General features: G+C 32.0%; 1 protein-coding gene across 1 annotated transcript in view; it reads left to right on the top strand.

Annotated features, from left to right (window-relative positions):
• Positions 1-643: 643 nt before the first annotated feature.
• The window catches only part of LOC113504441, a 34,436-nt gene continuing 13,810 nt past the window's right edge, over positions 644-21,269 (top strand). Inside the window, exon 1 of the mRNA XM_026886728.1 lies at positions 644-1,873. The gene's annotated coding sequence lies outside the window, so the exon portion shown is untranslated. The remainder of the gene's footprint in view (positions 1,874-21,269) is intronic.

A 21,269-nucleotide genomic window follows, 5' to 3' on the forward strand; every position in this document is an offset into this window, starting at 1 on the left:
TTGAGTCGATTTCAACTACACCTTCTTAAAAATACTTTAATTGACGTTTCAGATTGTTTTACGATTTCAACCGCGGTGACTTAGCTAAACATCCATAGGAGTAATTTCTTAATAGCTGACTCTTTACGGTAAATTATTAACGTCACACCGAGTACTTACATATTTGTAAATATTAATTAAAATGTAAGCACTAGGAATTTTTATGTAGCTTTAATTTTAAAACGTACTTTTGTTTCCATTTGCACAAAATTGAATCAAATGTATTTTTTTTAACTACTCCCGCTCTAAAGATTTCAATCCTTGTGTCACTGGGTGCCACAAACGTTAAGTTACATGCGCAGAGACAGCCAGATATAAAAGAAGACCTTGGAGTTTCTTGCCGGTTCCTTTCCATGGGAATAACATTTAGAACCGCGCAAATAAAGTCACTAGATCATTTGGTGCCAAATTACTAAACATTTTTGACTACTCTTTTGGTAATTAAAGTACTTTAAATCAAAGTCGGATTGCATACGTAACAAAGGTAATGCCGTCAAAATTAAATTAATTAAAAGAAGTAATTAGGAAATAAGGCTACTCCTTTGTACAACTTGTTTGGTAAAACAACTAATTAACTGTATCCTTTAAGTAGATGGAAATTATGTCATGGAATATTTTTATATTATGTAACTTAAAACTTAAGAATTATTGTTAAAGTAAATTTATGTAAAGATGTAGGATATACCCAGCATAAGTATACATATGACTTAAAGGGATTGCATCAATGTTCATAATAATGAATTATGTACAAGAAAAATGTACCTATTTAATATATTTATCTTTTATTTAAGAGACAAGCGTATTAATCTCGAATCAATACCTGATATAAGACTCATTACCGAATACACAGAAACATTTTTTTAGATTTTTATATCTCTGACCCTTCAAGACGTAATGAAGTAATGATGCGACAAATACACCTCTGAGAACGACTTATATTTAAATGGCTTTTAAGTAGATGGTTGTTTCTGAAACCAGCTCGAAGACACTATTCAGTATTCTCCATGTGTCCGGTACTAAAGTGAAGAGGATACGATTTAACATAAACTTGAAGCGATAATCGATTCGTTTAATATCAGATCGTAAATACATATATTAATAACTATTATAGTTATTAGAAGGAGAATTAATTAAAGGTTAATGGTTTAAAGGTATTTCTTATGGTAAGCTGTCAAAAGTGAGAGTTTTCTAGTTACATGTTTTCAAAACTTTGACTAGGTCAAAAGTTGAAGACCCATTTGGCAGCCTATTAAATAGTCTATTTTACCAAGTTAATTTTTATACTCTTATTTCGTGCACGTCAGAAAATTAATACTGATAAAGTTGCGGATTAAAAGTTGTTATTAAAATGTTATACCATGACATTTAGCAACACAAAATTTTTCCGCCAAACGCATAATATACGGAAGTATTTGTACAGCAAATATTATCTAAAACATGCAAAACATAATTCTTTATGCACCAATCAAAACAAGCTAAACTGAATTAATCTGCTTAACGCCCCCACTATAACGAGGTTTTATATTTTATCGATAGATACAGCTGACCGTGTTTCTGTTTACGTGAGAATCGATCCCCAATCGAGCGATATGCTTAGGGCGGGTCGGGTCGAACTTATCTGTGCAGAATAAGCAATAGCAACACTCCACTCTTGTCCGCCGCTCGCTCAGGCCGATGCGTCGCGTCAAAAACCGCGGGACCGTTGACAACGCTGTCAAACGATCGTTTAAAAAAAGAATGTGATTGTTTTTTTTATGTGCCTGTCTGAATAAACTCTGTGGATTGTTACCGACCATTTTGGGGATTTAACTGGATAAATATGTGACGATTTTCGGTAAGTTTTTGAAATAGTTTTTATTATATTCGTAGTTTTTTTTTAATTGATCTAAATAAGTAGCGTGTATAAGTGAGAAAAACATCAATTTATTTAACAATGAAAATATAGTCAAAGCTTATGTCTACTAAACACATAAACAATTAGGTTGAAAGATAATAGTATATTAATTTACATACAAAAGCCATTTTAAGTCGCTAGATATTTAAATCAATCGATCAAAAATTTTATAGAAGCTAAAATAAAATATGTATTCGCCAACGGGTTTTCAATAAAATAAAGTATTGTTAACTTTTATTATTGATGTTGAAATGCTAATTTGCCTCTGTCAGGCCTCTGTTTAAAGGAAGCCTAGACTTGAATTTAATTGCCTATTTTGACATAACATAATAAGAATAACAAACTTTATTTATGACAACTGTTCATCTTAAATCAGAACATTAAAATAGTGTATAATATAAAAAAGTATTTAATATTGTGGTTTATTCCAAAATTGTATCAACGTTAATATAAGATTAAGCAATTATTATATCAATTAGATATAGCTACAGAATAAAAAAATATCCACGAATTATTCTGGAATATATAATTTATTGACTTGTGAGATTAAAGCACGTACATTCAACAATAAAAATAAAATTACAAAATCATATTTTATTAAAAATGCGACATGTTATCAGCAAAGAGGTTTATTATGTTATTAAAATTAAAGAGTAAATCTGAGTCATGAAGAATAATTAAAATAATAAGATTTTTGATACGTAAAGGTTTTATAAAATTAAATATTCAAGTAGATAATTATATTTTAGACGAATACTTTTTATTATTAATCGCGATCAATTTGTTTTGATAACAACGTTTTTACGACATTGATGGCCTTGAGTAGAAGATCTAGGGGTATAATAATAAATATTAGTAGAGTACTACAAAATACACCTTTTTTTTGTAATTTACTTATTATTATTTATGTGCGTTTTCTTACAAATGAAAATCTGGTATCGTAGTTTTAGTTACTGTACACCACCGAAACGGCTAGAGATTTTTATGAATGTTCATATGCTTAGTGGACTAGAAATCGGCAACAATCTACATACATATATATTTATACTATATTTCTAGACCACCTCCAACATAACCACCTCCGAAAATTTCACTAGTAATAATTTACACCTATAGAAAAACAACGTTTGCCTGGTCAGCTATTACAAAAAAAAAAATATTACATCCCTTTACTCAAGGCCACCAAAAACTAAACAAATTAAATAGTTATAATATCGTACCGTATCTCCTAAAGGCTGAAAAGAGACGTCGCTCTGTAACGTGTATAGCGCTATCTTGCTCCCTCAACAACAATATTATCATTTTATGACATGACGGTAGGCCCACTAAGCAAAGATTTAGTGCCTATGATACTCTTTACATTCAGTTTATGGTCTGTCGGGGAGATTGACAACCGATGCATTGACTACAGGTTAACAGGTTCAATCCTACGGGTTTCCGATGGTAATGTACATTGTATACTATTTGATGTAAATGATAAATGGACGCATCACTGATTTCTATACTGTAGATTCTGAATTATTATTTATGTTGGTTTAAGGTGCCTTTGAGAATCTATTATGTTTAAACATAATAGATTTACCATGTAATTTTGCTTTCAACATGATACAACATAAAAAAAATATTTATAAACATTAAAAAAAATTAAAAACAGACACAAGTCTTTTAACACAAATGAACTAAAAAAAATATTTAACATTCGATTTCGTTTAAAAATCAATTATCTTCAATTTTATTATTCTTAAAAGCTTGTTTCAAAATAAAGCTGGCAGTTTGTAATAACAATTGCAAAACGGTCAAGTTATTTAAATATAGAACGTGCAAGTACTCGATCTCGTTAAGGTTTCACCATAATGCAAGAAAAAGTAGTGACGTGCCGCTTCTAATATTATAGAGGCGGGCTTAATAAAGACACATTCACACCTTTTTTGTATCGATAAATCTCTACTCTAAAATTATCGTGTAACGTCAACCTGAATCTACACAAAAAGTGTAATACGATAAAGTTTAACAGGCAGGGTTGCTTAACATGATAGGACAGAAAAAAATAACGGTATGGGATAAAAACACCTGCAGTTGACCCGAGTTTTTACAACATAGAGCACAAAAAACGAACAAAAAGTGTCGGCGCATCAATTAAACATAAATCATTCGTAAGCCCAGAATTGTTATTTATAGATGTTTAATTAATAAGTCTATGATTTTGTCGTTAACTTGAATAGGTACGCAATGTTAGTATGGATTTTGGGACAGTCATTTCCGATCATTTTCTTTCGTGAATCTGGCATGAACATACTTATAATACGTACGTTTAACGTCATTAAGCTTGTTTTTCAATAGTTTATTACTGAGTTACATAGAAGCCTGCAAAACAAAATATTATTCAAATATTTCTGCTAAAAATCATTCACATATTAAGCTCGTTCAAACGAGGCGAGAATAACTTGCAAGTTGCAATACATTACGGCGCAGCTTAGCTCTGGTATCAAAATTAAAATATCATCGCTGGTAATGTAAGACAACTTGTAGCATATTTCTCGCTTCATATAAATCAGGTTTTACGATGGGAGTTAGTTTTTACAACCTCAGTCCACAATTTTTAAAGAATACTGTTAATACATTGACAGCCGCACAGCTCTGGTATAAATAATTGCGTATCATATCCGGCAATGTATCAAACTCACACAATAATTCTCAACGAACCTTTTATCTGTACTCGGTTTCACGCGTTACATTCTGCTACACCTCTTAATACCACATAATTATCCAATCATGTCTTCCTACCGACTAAACCAAGTTTTAAACCTTTAATTAAACCCTAAAAACACGTTACACCGAGGCGCATTGATTCTTATTAAATTAAATCACGGAATAAATTAAAAATGCATTTACATAATTATTTAATTACAAGTCAAAACATGGAAATGGTTAACCTACTTAGTGTTACCCGACTGTGCTGTTATGTGGTGTAATGTGTTTTTGTTGTGGGTAATAGAGAGGTGTATCATTCATCAAGATATTTCACGTCATGAAGGCGCAATAAAGTTTTTATGATACGTTTGCCTTCCGCGGTCTAAGATTGAAGAATTGCACCATGTAAATATTAATTTCAAGCTACATTTGATGACATATCAAACTTAGCTGTAAATTTATTCCTGGAAATGAATATTTACTCACTAACATGTTTAGAAGTACATATTTAATAACTAGAATGTTTGTTTAATATTGACAAAAGTAGGATCTATATTTACACTTAAATTAAGTACTAAAAACAAAACGATAATTCAAATAACGCATCAAAAAATTCATCGGCGTCGCAGAAGTACACTAAAAAACCTTTATGTTTTTGTCAATGTCTAGAAAATAGAGCTATCAAGCATCAACATCAATCAACTTTTGCCTGGAAGTAGGAGTCGAGGATCGACACATGTACTAACAGTTAACGGTAAAAAAATATCTTCCGAATAAGGAATTAAAAAAAAATCAAATCGATAAAATAAAACTAAGAATGGAAAGCTTTTAGTACAAGGTGCCATAGGCAAAAGTAAAGATTTTTATTGCTTTTTATGTCTCTATATCCGATATTTTTTTAAATTGATGCAATTAAATGTTTATAGCTATCGTTATATGCTATTATAGTTCAAAGGACAATTATATTTTAAAACACCATAAGGCTCGTTTGCTGATAGATTTCTATTTTTTACATTTTGTTTTGTATGATATGATTTGTGCCAACTGCACTGAGAGGAATTTTTCAGGTTAACATTATGCCTTTTACATTCACAAATAACCTATTTTTCTATAGGTATATGACAGTTACCAAAATCAGTTCAGTAAATCCAAAGAAGATACTAAAAGGTCACTTAATTCTAAGCTCAGAAATCCGTACTGAAAGGGTGGAAACTGGACCAATTACTAAAGCACATCCATATGTGTGTTTGTCACCAGGTTGTGTATAAGAAACCGTTATAGCTAGCCAGTTAAAATTTCACAACCGACTGAACTGCCACTAAAACAATAAAATGTGATGTCGCAATTTTTTTATGCATTTGTACTTATACAAACGTGATCCTCATCGTCGCGATTTTGACTCTTACTTAATCGGTTTTAACTTACTCAACATAAGGCACGTTTTAAGACAACCCCAAGAATTAATATTTTTTGGGTTCCGGAAAATGGAACCCTGTTTTTGGAGCACGGCTGAGAATTTGCAAAAAAGTTCGATCAAACTAGATTAGACATTAAATTAGATCTTCATAGTTAAGTATTAATACAGGCAAATTCCTTATAACCACAAGTAACAATAATCTATACTTGATTAAATTTATTTATTAATAATCTAGAGTTTGTTTGTTTGTTTGAACGTGCTAATCTCAGGAACTACTGGTCCAAATTGAAAAATTCTTTTTGTGTTGAATAGACCATTCATCGAGGAAGGCTTTAAGCTATAAACCATCACGCTGCAACTAATAGGAGCGAAGATACAATGGAAAATGTGAACAAAAACAGGGCAGGTATAAATCATAACTTATATCTTCTACCCACGGGGACGAAGTCGCGGGCAACAGCTAGTTGAAAATAAAATGACACGCGCCAAAACAAATGACTTTTCGATTAATGAATAATTTATAATCTTCGACGAAACATGGTCACCAGTAACGTCACGGTTTAATGGGTGCATTTCATCTTTTGGAATTTTCACACGATGCCGCGATCTATGGAAAATTTTCGTTCGATCGGGTATTTCGGAATATTGCTTGGTGTATTTTAAAAATAGAAATGTATACTGGTTTAACTGACCTGGGTTACCGGTTGAGCGATTTAATGTTTATAGATCAAGGTCGTAGAGTTTTCTTTGACTTGTTTACTTTAGGCATTTGTTACCTTTTATTAATGTGATTTGGAGACCTTAGGTTACCTTAACGTCTTTTTGAAATATTTTCTATTTTGATATATGAGTGAAATATTTAATTTTATCCGATGTTGTAACCGACTAGTTTTCCTTAATGGAATCCTATCGCAAATTCAACTCGCACTTGACCGCCTTTAAAAACATTTCGCACACCGAATCAAAAACATGCTACTTATTAACTCTCCTCGTATCATTTATATTTCTTTTCTCGAGCGGATCTAAGGGTGCAATTAGTCAGATAATTAATTGGTTCAAAGTAGTGATCAGAACAATGAGAAAGAGAATAGTTTTTACTTTGTAAACGATGTCTTGATGATCATAAAACTTTTTAGTGTGATTACTGTTTTATTAGCAAACGATGGTATTATCCCGGGATTAATAACTTAAAGTTTCTTTAAGCGTAGCAAGAACTATCGCGCAAATTGTAATACATTGCTGGCAATGTTACGTCAATTTTGAAACCCGAGCTGGGTGGCTAGGTAGTGTATAGCAATCTTACGATATTCCTCGTTAGTCTGAATCAAGTTTTACGCTACAACGGTAGTGTATAGCGATCTTAAAAAAAAAAACAGCTTCATGATGAACATTATAGCATCTTATTGAGAATAGAAACAGTACGGTCAGTAACAGAAGCTGTTTAGTCAGGGGAAAAAATTATAAAACAATTACATTACGGTATAAGTTGGCTTGTTGAAGATTAAAGCATAGCGTTAATTGGTTATATGTTTGCGTAAAGACTATTAATTTTAATGGTCTAAAAGTAATGAAATTAGTGGCTGTTGCAATCACTTATTGTATTTATTTTCATTTTTAGGCCGACTACAAAACTTTTAAAGTAATATTACTAAAGTTATAAAAGAGACACCGCTCTACATTGCGTGTTGCGTTATCACGCTTCCACAGCTGAAAAATGATTCTTTTCAGAAATGCTGAACGAGTCTTTCAACTGATTTGGCTCATTGTACACGTGTAGAACAGTAATTGTAAATCGTGATAGTTCTGTCTCGAAAAGAACATAGATACGTAAAATAATAGAACATGTGTACATTAAAAGTGATTTTAACCGACCTTCATTGATTAGGGTTCGATCCTACTTTTAGAACACGAGATAACAGTTCAATCGTCTAATAGTCTAATGTATACCTCGAAAATCTGAAAAATTCTACCACAGCGTACTAGACACATCTGTTTTCCTGGCAACTCTACATTTCTCTTTTCGCTAACATAGTTTAAATTAAATTATAATACAATCTTTTAGTTGACGCACTGAAGAATAAGAAGAACTAAGTTATTAAGGAACATGAATTACTAAGTTCAATAACTAATCGATTTCAAATAGATAACAAATAGGATACCGTTAACATTATTCGTCGCAGGTAACTGAACATGAAAATCGTCTCTACATATTTTACACAAACAAACGCGTGTTCTGTCTATGTTAATTTAAGAAGCGATAAAATTCTGTCTTTATCCAAATATTTACAAATCTAGTCTCAGCTATTATTTGTGTTTCGTGAAGTGTTCTCTGCGGGAGACGTGTTGCATTAGCAATATTTAATAATAATTAGTTAATATTTATGTGTAGAACTTGTTTTAGTAGTAACCGACGCTGACATCACGTTTGGCTTGATTGTATGAACATAGAGCATAGATGAATAGAAGAAAGTGGCACTCAAGGTTACTAGAGGATTATGAAGCTTATCATATTAAAATTTGACATATTATTATGATAGTATTTTAAAATATCAAGTTAAAATTTTGGATTTCTTGTGTTTTATAAAACCTAAGGTTACAAGCTGCTTTTCCTGTCCTTTTCCATGTCAAGAAGTAAGCATAATTTATATTGTGTATGTGAGCTTTTTATTAGCGAAAAAGTGCGTCGAGTTTAGTTTGGTGACATTCCTTCCGGTAATAAAAAACAGTACTTCCATTTACATGTCTTTTCTGGGACTTGAATTGTACCAAACGATTATTTGACGTGATACTTTCAAGTATATATATATGTAGGTATTTGAGCTACTGTTTTGTAGAGATTTTTTTGTGACCCAATGGAAATCCTCGTAGACTTTCTTCACCTTAGCAATAGCAAGCGGGTGTGCCGGAATCACCCGATATTGGGATACAAAACGATAGAAATTTTCTTCAGTTAAGTTCCAACCAACGCCTAAGATATCAATTTAATTTCCCATAGCAGCAATCAAGCCATTTGCCACTTCCCATGGGAAATGGTAGTTATATTAGTAGCAGTCACGAACTTTGCTATAGTAAATAGTTTGTACGTCACTAGCTTGCATCAGCCTCTTGTTGAATACGAATCGACAAGTTTGTTGCCGTGTGATTACCTTGTAAAGAAATCTCTTGAATTTTGAGATGATAATCAACAATCTTGTGTGATTATTATAATAACGGCTTACTCACGCGTATTTATCGTGGTAGCCCGACTAGTTTCGGGTCGAACTCGCGATCCCGCCGCGTCTGCTCATGATTAAGGACTCCGGTTAGGTCCGAAACTAGTCGGGCATCCCCGATAAATACGCGTGAGTAAACCGTTACATCATTTAGTAATCTTGTGTGAAATGAGCTCTTAATCCCAACATAAGTTATTTTATTTATTATTCTAAGATAAACTTATAATTTTTATGGCAACTCTACACTGAACAAATTCTAATTACTCACATCTGAATTTCTTAGTGAAATGGTTTGAAGTGAAACATGGATAGTGGACAAATTCTTTTCCTATGCAGGTATTCAACCAACGACACTTCGTGCCCAGTGGTTTTGTCTAGACCCTCGTCGACCCCTATAACACTCGCCCATCCAGGCAGAAATTAGCATTCCTTCAAATATGTAAAGAAAACTACTGGCTAACGATGTTTGGTACATCCAAATAATTATCCTTAATTAACTACTTTCCCACGCAGCTGCACGTGCGTTTCGTTCAAAAATGTTATTCGTTTTTTGCGAATTTTATAGAAAGTTTATTCAACGATCAATGTTTTGAATAACATATCCTTTTGATAGTTCTGTTAGATATTTTGAAAATCATTTTGTGGTTTACTGCACATCAATGTAGCAAAATACTAAAATGAGCCTTATGACCTAGAAAATAAAACATTGTTCGTGCCTAGCAAAAATGTTTTGTCTATGTGATTTATCTAACACGTTAATACTAAATCAAGTTCATTTGTTTTTCCTCAAACCGCAAAACACGAAAGTATACATTCCTTTTGAGGTCATTTAGACACTTAAAAGGTATAGCCATTATTTAGATGATGGTTTTATTTACATATACGAATGTAAAATTAATTTCTCGTATTCTAATGGCTTTTCCAACACCGAAATTACCGGTGACTCTATTTTTAACTTCAGTCCTGTTATTTGGTTAGCTAAAGTTATTTATATAAGTCATATTTGTATTCAAACAGTGATATTTCTGAATTATGAGACATAAGATATTAGCAACTTTTGACAGTTGTTTAAAATAATACAGGCTTTGCAGATTATAGATAGTACTTATGTGATTTGTTTTCACTATTTGAATAAATATGAAGAACGCTTTATTTGCAAAATTAAGTCAGTCAGTCAAAGTCAATTCCTTTATTTTAATTAGACCAGTATATGGCACTTTTGAACGTCAAAACAATTTATATATGAACAATATTAAAAACTAGTGTCAGTCTGTCGGTCAGTCTCCTATTGAAGCTACCGCTAATTAGATTGGTACTTAAAAGTACCATCTTTTTCGTATCTACATCAGTACTGTTTACTGACGCACATTTATCGGGATTGTCACATGTGACACGATATCATAGCACCGCTATGTCAACTCATGATTAAGGAATTCGGTCGGGTCCGAAAGTAGTTCGGGTGATCCCGACGATTATATTCATTCTCGTGGTAGTCTGCGAAAGCTTTCTCCTTTGGCGGCTGTTTACAGTGGAGAAGCATCCCGGTAGCCTTAGGCCGGTCTGAGACTAGGATTTTCAGATTAAGGCTAGGAAAAAAATATTTTTTTAGCGAAAATAAATCTGTAAAAATATTTTATATCCAACATAAATACAGATGTACATTTAATAAGCAATCAACAAACACTTTATAGCCACAATAACATATCCATTATATATTCGTCTTATTAAATATCGTATTAGTTAAATAAATTAGTTGTGAATGTAAATTTTAGCATAGTTTCTGAACGTAAAGATTAATACGCTTCGTGGAGAATTCGTGGCTTATTGGATCTATTCGTGGTAGCTATACGGATGTTGAGGATACTTTTAAACGAAATTAAAATATCAGATTAAAATATTCATAATACATTCTGAGTTAAGCGCATCACTGACCTGATATTCGAATTTCGAAAGTATTTAATTTTTACCGCGGAGTTCGCTTTTCATTTGTTTTTATTGCCAGCTTTCCCCTATTAGCTATGGTGTTGCCAATAGAAAAACTGATCGATTAGAATCTTTCGATTTATTTGATATCCTTTTCGTGATTTGTGAGGTGTGATAATTACTAATAATTGTATTTCTGTATTTTGAAGCCGGTTTGAATAGTTTCTTTTTGCAGATGGCTGTGTGGAATATTGGTTGTGTGATACACTGATGGTGCTTATTAATGAATAGATATTTTGCTTTTCAAATTAACGTCAAAAAATTTTGTACGAATTGTTAACTCTATGAAGTAAAATAATTTTAAACCCTGATTCTGTCTAGTTTCTATTGTGGTTCATTAAATATGTTAAACAACAAAATGATAACCGAAATATCACGATCTTATATTATATAGTATTTAGACAAGACTAAGAGTTAATTTGTCTTCCTCATAACATTTATATACATGTAAATTTTCCCTCGTTCTTCAGGTCATAGCTCTACTTTAAGACTACTAAGTATACTATCTTTGACATCAAAGTATCTTTTTACGACATACTCCACTATCACCATTTTCTTTAACAACTTACTTGCAACAGTTTTCCCGCTACGGCCGGCCATATAAATAAAAGCAACGTTAATATTGTAGAACCGTTTTAAGCATAAGCTAAGTCATTTTAATCTGTCAAGAATGCATTTTTGACATAACTTCAAAAATGCGTCGGATAACTTGCTTTAGAATCTCCGATGGAATTTGAGTTGCGCGTGCCGTAAGCCGAAGAACAATGGGTTTGGTTGAAAATCGCTAAGACACACATTGAATGATGAAAGATCTCCCTTCCAAACTAAAAATGATTTTAGAACCAATCGATTTGTGGTCCTTTACCTTATTTTAACGTCCCGAGTCCGAATCGCACTCGACCCGTTTTTTACCATGAAAAAACTTAATATAAAACTTTTTTTAAGTGTGCAGTACCTGCGTAATGGACGTTATTAACGCTTTGGTAGTTAACGTGTTGTTAACGTTAACACATTGGTTAATGCTATGTGATTGCATGAAATGCCCAGAAATAATGTGACTTGCCACATTACATGCATCGTATTGACAACTTAATGGTCCACGCGTGACATATGTAACACTTAGATGTTAATTTATTATCGTGATTTGACGACTGTATGTTTTTATGATAGTATTTGATTCATGATTACATAAATAAAAATTGTAATTGTGGGGTCAGTGGGTGGCGTACTTAAGTAATGGTTATTTTTGATGGGTATTTTCACCCGGCATTATCTGTGTTGAAATTATTATTTCGTTTATACTTATTTAACAAAAAATGTTAACATAATATTTCACTTATAGTTTTACTCTTGATGTTCACACATATTGAGTTACAAAACATAACATTTTATCAAAAATCGACTCTACAAATGGCCATTCTTGTCTAAACTCGCGGCCATTGACATAAACAGACTACTAGGCATCGTAAACCACAGATTATTCTTAAATTGTCAATTCTACTATCAAAGATACCTAATAGCTCATCTTTTATTCATACATTACGGCCCGAAGTTAAAGACTCTACACACAATCTGAACGTCAGACCGTAAATAAGTAAGTCGACATTTTTTGTAAGATTTATTGGATTTTCACTGTTGTATTTTTGGGTATGGAATGAGCTCGGTTACTGATACTAAAAAAGAACTAAGAGCTGCATAGCATAATCTATTACAACCCTAATTGCTTGGTAGAAACATTAGCTTACTTGCAAAATTAAAATACATTGCTAATCAAAGAGTTTGCCGATTTGTATTCGCGACATTACAAAATAATCTGACGACTTAATCCAGGGCTTTTGCCTTCTTGAGTAGTGTTTCTAGTGTGTTAGGCCTCTTATAGTAGGGCCTAATTAACACTTTGTCAAAATTTGTCTGTCGATCCCTGAACTCTGTCATGTCGACCGTTTCAAATCAATTTATCCGTTACGCATTTGACTTTCACACATTTATCAATTTGAAGCTATGTGTGGGTGTATTGTTAACAGAAATGTTTGATTAATAATCATAAAGTTTTAGTCAATGATGGAGGAAACTTTGTATCAAATAAAAATATTTATACCAGTTAATACTCGATACTTGTTAATTTTCAAGACAGGTTGGAGTTTAAAACTTGTAAATTATTGCCATAAACGGCATATAGAAATTAAAAACTCAAACAGGAGCTTAATAAAAAAAGCTCGTTAGACCATACATAAATAATTAACAAATAACTTTAATACCTAGTTAGTGCTTATCCAGTTTCGAGATAATTAAATATTAAACTTTTTCAAAACATTTAATAACAACGCCTTAATATTTTGACGCGGAGTCAATCTTAGCCACTCCTTGCTATCTCTACATCGTAATGATTAATAGCCTATTATAATTATTATTAATAACACGCGTGATTTAATTACACATGTATTTATAAGCTTCTTTAAAATTAATATCAGATGAAGTTATGACTTTTTTTTTTAATTTGTTAATAGAAAGTTTTGAAGTTAGAAAAAAATAATAGTCGTTTATGGCAAAACCGTTTAGCCATAAATGTCTATCTATGATATCAGGATATTCGCATGCAAAATAAATGCGGTTTTCTGGACCCGATTAAGTTATTATATCGATTTAAGTCAATTGGTAATAAAGTACGTAATATATTGTATGATGTTACTCATAGAATTTAAAGTAGTTTTATCTGAATGTCTAGATTTTGCCAAATTTGGCTTTTCCAGATATTTTACATCTATTAGGAATGGAAGATGTAGAACTTATGTTAATAAATAATTTCTATTTATCATCCCGTACAAAAAATCTAGTCATTGCAAATGATGCTGTCGCCTATTAATAAACTCAATGACCGTTTTTACAGAACAGAATAAAAAACATATTCATATATTTATGTTACAATAGACGTTTATTTAATTAGTGCAACAGTTTATCGACCGTTACTCAAAATAAATGCGTCATTTAGTCAAAATTGACCATCACTTATGGTCAAGTGTGCCTTAAAAGAGCATAAACGGGTTAATTTTTACCGTTTTAAGCATTTTCTATTTAGTAAAAAAGACGAATAATGCCTATCTTTTTTGTAGCAGATCGAATGCTAATCTGACGTTTGACTAATAATTCTCTTTACTGTGCTAATAGAATGAAAGATTAAATTTATTTGTAGTGACTGAGATAGACCAAAATACTTAGGAATGACAAGTTAATCGTAAAAAGTTTCAATTTATATTACGGTTTCTCGATTTAACTTTTTATTTAGGTAAATACTGAGATAAGATTCTTAGACAAGTGTGTAGTGTTAATAAATATTTATTTAAAAGCTTAAGATTCGGTTAATAAGACGTTTTCTATACATTCTTTATTTTGCTATCGGGTTCATTGCATATTGATAAAACATCATTTTGCTGAAGAGAAATATCGAGTAGATATATTATTTTTTAAACAACCAGATATTCTGCCAATATGTGAACTTTTTATATCATGTGGTTTTAATCGCCGGGCCATGTAAAACATTTTTCATTAATAAAGTGTGTTAAATTTAAGTAACGGATTGCTTTAGCATTCTGTAATAGCACAGGGCCAAACATTAATACTTTTATAGACAACCCTAACATACCATAGCCAGGGAGTTGGTATATTTTTTCTAACATTTTGAATGTTTTCAACTCTTTCCAAGCGTTTAACTTAGAATCTCTATTATTCCTATGGAATTGCTGGAACCATTAATAAAAAACGATAGAGCAATAAGTATCTTCGAATTTTACAAACAAAACCAGTTAACTATCTGGAGCAAATCAGTATAAGTAAGGTTTAAATAATAGTTGCATTTACTTTCATCGTTACATCATGTGATAGTGACTTAACTGGATCAAGTTCTCTTAACTGGTCCGTCGAGTGAACAAGTTTTACGAATACATGAATTAATATTACATTCCCCACGTAATATGTATGTAATTGTTGGGTTTTGTACGGTCAGCAAAAACAGTTAACGAACAAAGCAGATTCACAAAGTGCACGCAGACCAGTAAAAATTAAAAAAAAAATTGTGTTTAATGCGTTTTAACTTTACCTAAAGTAAACCTTACCTAATTTCTTATTAAAAAAGAACGATCAAAATGTATGGAATTGAGAATAGTTTTTTTATATGATTGTGTTAAACGGGTTTTCTTGCTGACCGTACCCCAGTTGTAAGGTAAGAGGGCCTTTTTACGGCCAGTGTGTATCGCATCGGTTTATTGAGTATCGTTTATAGTTATGATACACATGGCTATTGGGTTTGTTTTTATGTATTTCATTGCTGTAGGTAACGACTTGGTTTTATTCATCGTTTTGTATAATGCGTGATAAAAACTGTTTACGTGCTAAATTATACAATTATGACAAACTATTAATTTGTCAAGACTGCCGAGTTTACACATTCAGTAATAAGTTTGAATGAAGTAAACGGGCAAGTACGAGTTCAACTCTCAATACTGATAGTTCCGTACAAATGTGCTAAAGAAGAATAATCCGGTAATCTGGTAGTGTGACGAAAAAAAACAAGACAATAGAAAAGAAGATTTAAACCGTCTAGCTATTAATAATTAAGAGATTCAGTAGCCCGGGTGACAGACGGGCAGATAGCCGTGCCTCAGTAGTAGAGTTCCGTTTTTAGAACTAAATAAGTAAACATGAGTAATGCAGTTAAAGATGTAATTTTAACCCATATTTTAACTATCAAACCCTTTTTTAAATCAAGTAATTGTGTGCTATTTACAGGTAGCCACATTGTTTATATTCTGAAACGATTGCTTATAAAGTCTATCTTTACAAATCAAATGCTTTTTTAATCAAATTACGAATTTACGACTTACAATACACTTGACGTCATTTAAAATAAATAATCAAATTACACTACCAAAATACTGATGAGTAGTATACTCAACAAAAAATCATTGTAAGATCACACATTAGATCATAGACTAGAACAATAGGTTTAGAGTCTAGTGATGAGATAGAGTATTGTCTAATATAAACAATAACATATTTACAATCCCACAATGTTATGCGTCATGAAAACTCGAAGATAATAAATGTTACGCAAGTCTAATGATTAGTATATAAAATAACTAATACTAATAATAAAACGTAACGTAACGTTTCTTGCCTTTTTTGCTCTAAGAATATACTTGAAAAACAACAAGGACTAAGGATTTTGTGAACCATTGAGCGTTGAAAATGTTTTTTGAGCGGCTGTGTGATCGAGTCTGCATCAAAGGCAAGAAATATAGATTCACATGCAAACTTTTTTAAGTCCTTAGTAAAGCTAATGAGCATTATTTTATGAAATCGTTTTGTTGTAGATAGTTTGATAAGGGGACCGATACTTTTAATTTTATAAAGTAGATTTTGCCTTAGAAAACACGGTTATATGATATCGGGGAAAAAAAATAATTTAATCTAGGTTATAAAACTATCTATGAACTCAATTTCGACTAAATCCGTTCAGTAATTCAAGCGTGAATGAGTAGCAAACACCCTCACTTAAAAACTTTATAGTATTAGTAGGGTTAATACAAATTAAAGCCTGAGGGTTTAAACATAATAAATGAATTAATTGTAAAATGTGAAAACACCAAACCATCATCACGTATATAACACGTAACACGGAAACTAACTAGGAAATAGCTGTAATATAAATATTTATATACTTACATGTAATTATAATTTTATTCGCCATTTCATATTAGAAACTCTATCTATAATCACATCACGTCTCATCTTTAAAACTTAAGCGTGGTTCAATAAAATTTATTATAATTATATAAGAATTTTATTAAGGAGAGATCAATATTTAATTACGTGAAGTTGTAAAATCTTTCCTTTGATGATATATGTGGTTAGGTCTAACTGTTTAGGTATTTAATCAGAGCAAAAACCATTAGGCCAGTGGCTTCCAAAACTGCAATAAAAGAATTCAGAGACTATGTTTGTTCAGTATTTCGAAACTGCAATCCCATTTCAGCAATATAGAGAAATTTCAACACTACAATATTCCTATAGTATTCTTTCCCAATTTAATAATGCTAAACTTTTCTAAATGGCCAGTAAAACCAATATTCATAAGTGATTAAAGAAATTTTGAATACTCCCTACACAATTGACCCTGTACCAAGGTATGTGATAAAAAAAATTTGATCACTCCAATAAGGCTACAAGGTAAACGATACCCAAATGAAAGTAGACTGAAATTAAAAAATAATTTTAAACAAAATTATAATTAAAGTATTGAAAATAATTGGTACATGTCGAAATTATTCTCTTTACGGTAAATTGAGAGCAATCGGTAAAGAAGTGGTTTGTTACCAAAAATGTTTTTAATCCTGTCTTAAATGTGATGTAATGAACTTGAAAGAATATGGCAATAATGATGTGAAAGTTGAAGCCGTTTCTTGAAACACTAGATTTTTAACAGCTCAAATAACGTGGGAAGTAGACTCGTGTGTAGAGCGACCGGAATAGCAAAGCATATACGACGTATGTTTATTTTCGATTTCCTGAATACTAAGTCAAAGCCTAATGATAATGGTAATAAGTCTTTATTTCTCATCTTCATCTTCATCAAAAAAGAGGTTAATAGGTAAAGTAAAAGGGATTGTTTTGTCATAATAGATAAAGCAGATCTTTTAAATACTATGTAACGTCCCAATGCTTAACCCAAACAGTGCTATATTCTATAGCTAGCATACATATTGTTTAGATTAATTATAAAATAAAGTTATTCCACCATTCCCTCTTCAGTCTAGAAAAGTAAGAATGCACATTTATAAGACACTTATGGCGTAATAAACTTAAAATAAAAGAAATATTAATAACGGTAAAATATTCACAATGTCGAAAAACAGTATTAAAATTTTGACATTTAGTGCTAAATAAAATTAATTAAAAATCTAGTATTTTTAAGGATCAATTATGAATTCTACAATAATAAGTAAATTTGTGTTGAAAAAAGGCTAGTTTTTTTAGAATTAAGATCCCATCCTTCCGCAGTGATTGCGTCACAATGCATAATTTATTTCTGTTCTATATATTTTTGACTTCCGATGTGTCATTTGTAGAAAGTGTGTCAATTTGATTTAATGTCGTGATTGTGGATTTGACGTTATTACCTGCTCTACTTTATTTCACGTTAGTATTTAAATTTTGTTCTAGTAACGAAGGGGTCTAGTTTACTAATAGCTTAATTTTTAATATATATTATAGGTACTTGTTTTTTTTTCTTGACACAAAATTAACGACCTGCGATTGAGCTAGTGTCAACCGTACTAGTTACGTCTTTTAAATCGTAGAATAACTTGCGTAGCAGTTTAAGAAGCATTATAAGCTTTATCATCATTAATATTTTTGTTTTTAAATAAATCAATTCCCGAACAAAGATGTTTTATCCTTGTGTCGCGGCTTCCACAGATATTCAAGTCACAAGCGTAAGGAAACCCCTATACAGACTGGCCATAGCAAGCCATAGTGGATCAAACAAATCTTTGACAACACGGGGCTCGAACCCACGACACGTCGTGCACAGTGCACTTATCCTATATACTCTCAGTTTATAAAGAGACTATCAGTTTTAATATTTTCCTTATCAAATGCTGTTTTTGATTATCAGGCTTGTAACTCGTACGTCAACTAACTCATCCCACACACACCGTATTTTTTTAAAATCTCAAACACAGATGAATACATTTCGCGAATAATGAAACACGTAATCAACTACAATAAACCATTTACTTAATTCTTTCATTACAAAAGTACAATCGAGAACAGAAATCGAAACCTCTCGCCCGAACGCTTAAACAACAATAGCACAAAACTGTGTCTTGATTACAATCACTAACAATTAAACAACAAACGAAATGGCAATTGACAGACACTTCGTAGTACCACATGAATATATAAATTAACATCACGCTATAAAAAAGTAATCAATCGGTACAGCCTTAACGGTTTCCTCCATATTTCTAAACGTTAAGAAGATAATGATTTTTATTATTCGGATTGACTTATGATCCGACCTTTTAGAGCTGCCGTTACACGTTCCGTTTCGTTTATGACTGTACATAAGTGTCAAATATATCTTGACCTCCCAGAAGTTAGGTATTCAGAACACAGAGCGAGATGCACATACGAAAATGAACGAATGGAAGAGAGATGGGTATATACCGTTGCACTGTATAAGTATTTAAAGAGGTCAATTTATATTGGTGTTGCCATACTTGGAAATTTAATTCCCCAGGTGTTTAGAAAACATAACTCAAATATTTTTCTGTTATTTGATTGGTCTAAAAACATTTTTTTGTTTTATTGTGATGGCCTATGTTCGTGATGTGATAGATTATGGCTATCATCATTTATGATTGCCCGTTTAGCGTCTATAAGCGATTGTTTGAATGTTAATGTCTTGTTAAGTATCGGAAGCTTTGATGCTACTGTTATTTTTTTATACGTTCGTTATGGAGATGTTTTGAACTTGTTCTCAAAGGTAACTTTGAGGTCATCAACTTTTAACAGTTTTTCTTGATAATACTTAATGGAATCCATCTCTAACATTATGCTGGAATAATAGTAATAATTAAAATACGTTATTATGTCTAATGGTTCTACAAAATATTGAAATTACAATTTATTTCCAATGGAATCTGCAAAAATCTTCAAGATGTATAAAATAACGGATTGGATCGAGATAATATAGTTATTTATTTTTCTAATTTGGATTATTTATTATTCAGCTACCCATTCTGTCTGCAGTCTAGACTTTTATCGCTAGAAAGCCGTCGTATATATTTGCGAATTTATTTAATTTATCGATAAACATATAAGACGGGCCTGTTGGTATAGTGGTTAGTGACCCTGACTGCTATACCGGAGGTCATGGGTTCGATTCCCGCCCAGGACAAATGTTGAGTTATGAGCATGATCATTTGTTCTGGTGTCTGGGTGTAATTTATCTATAATATGTATGTATTTAGAAATATATAAGTAAGTTTATCAGTTGTCTGGTTACCATAACACAAGCTCTGCTTAGCTTGGGATCAGATGACCGTGTGTGAGTTGTCCCATGATATTATTATTATATTTCCAACCACACAGCTGAAACACAAGTACGTATACATTAGAAATCTGCTTTTTTATTAACGACACCCTCAGTAACGAATTTAAACCTTGTATCGCGGGGGTTTCACAATCATTCAGATCCCTTGTACAAATGCACCCAAAGTCAAGCGGGGATCAAACCCGCGACACGTCGCACATTGGGTTTTGCGTGGCAACCTTACCTACTCGGCTATCCGTACTGTAGAACTAATTAAAAATAACTCAAGATCTACCGTTTGTAGTCCCTTGTATTGCTCAGACTTTAATAAAACGTGATTTATCGTCCAATCGCTCATTTGATCAGCGATACTAATTTAAAAGTAGGTGTAACAGTTCCCTTCGCTTCCGAAAGTATAAATGATGTTTCTAATATTATCGATTTCCATAATTAATATGAGAACTTGGTTTATGCTTTCGTTCATAACAACTTTTCATACAATCGGCACGTCGTTTAAATGTTAAATTTAGTTACAAATGTATACAGTGCATTATATTATTGATTCAGAGAACGCCTGGGGGCACAGCCTAATAATTTACAGCTCCCATATGTCATATAAAACCGGTAGGCTCTTGCTTTTTTTATGATGTGAAACTTGTCTATAACTATCCCGCAGTTTTACCTGCAGTTTATCATATTTACATCGCTCATCCCACTGAACTCTACCTTTTTTGTGTATAAGAGTAGATTTTTAATATATGTTAATCCAAGATGACAGTTTGGAAGCTTTCCGCTGTCTTTATAATAGAAGGCAGAAGTCCGGCCCCTTCACCATCTTTATGACTGATACAATTTATGATGAATACGGATTTACACAGTTTCTTCAAAGGGTGTCAGCCATCTGGATCAAAATGAAACCAAAATGAGTCCCACCATTTAAGG

This window comes from Trichoplusia ni, chromosome 2, assembly GCF_003590095.1.
Source record: "Trichoplusia ni isolate ovarian cell line Hi5 chromosome 2, tn1, whole genome shotgun sequence".
NCBI classification, from domain to species: domain Eukaryota; kingdom Metazoa; phylum Arthropoda; class Insecta; order Lepidoptera; family Noctuidae; genus Trichoplusia; species Trichoplusia ni.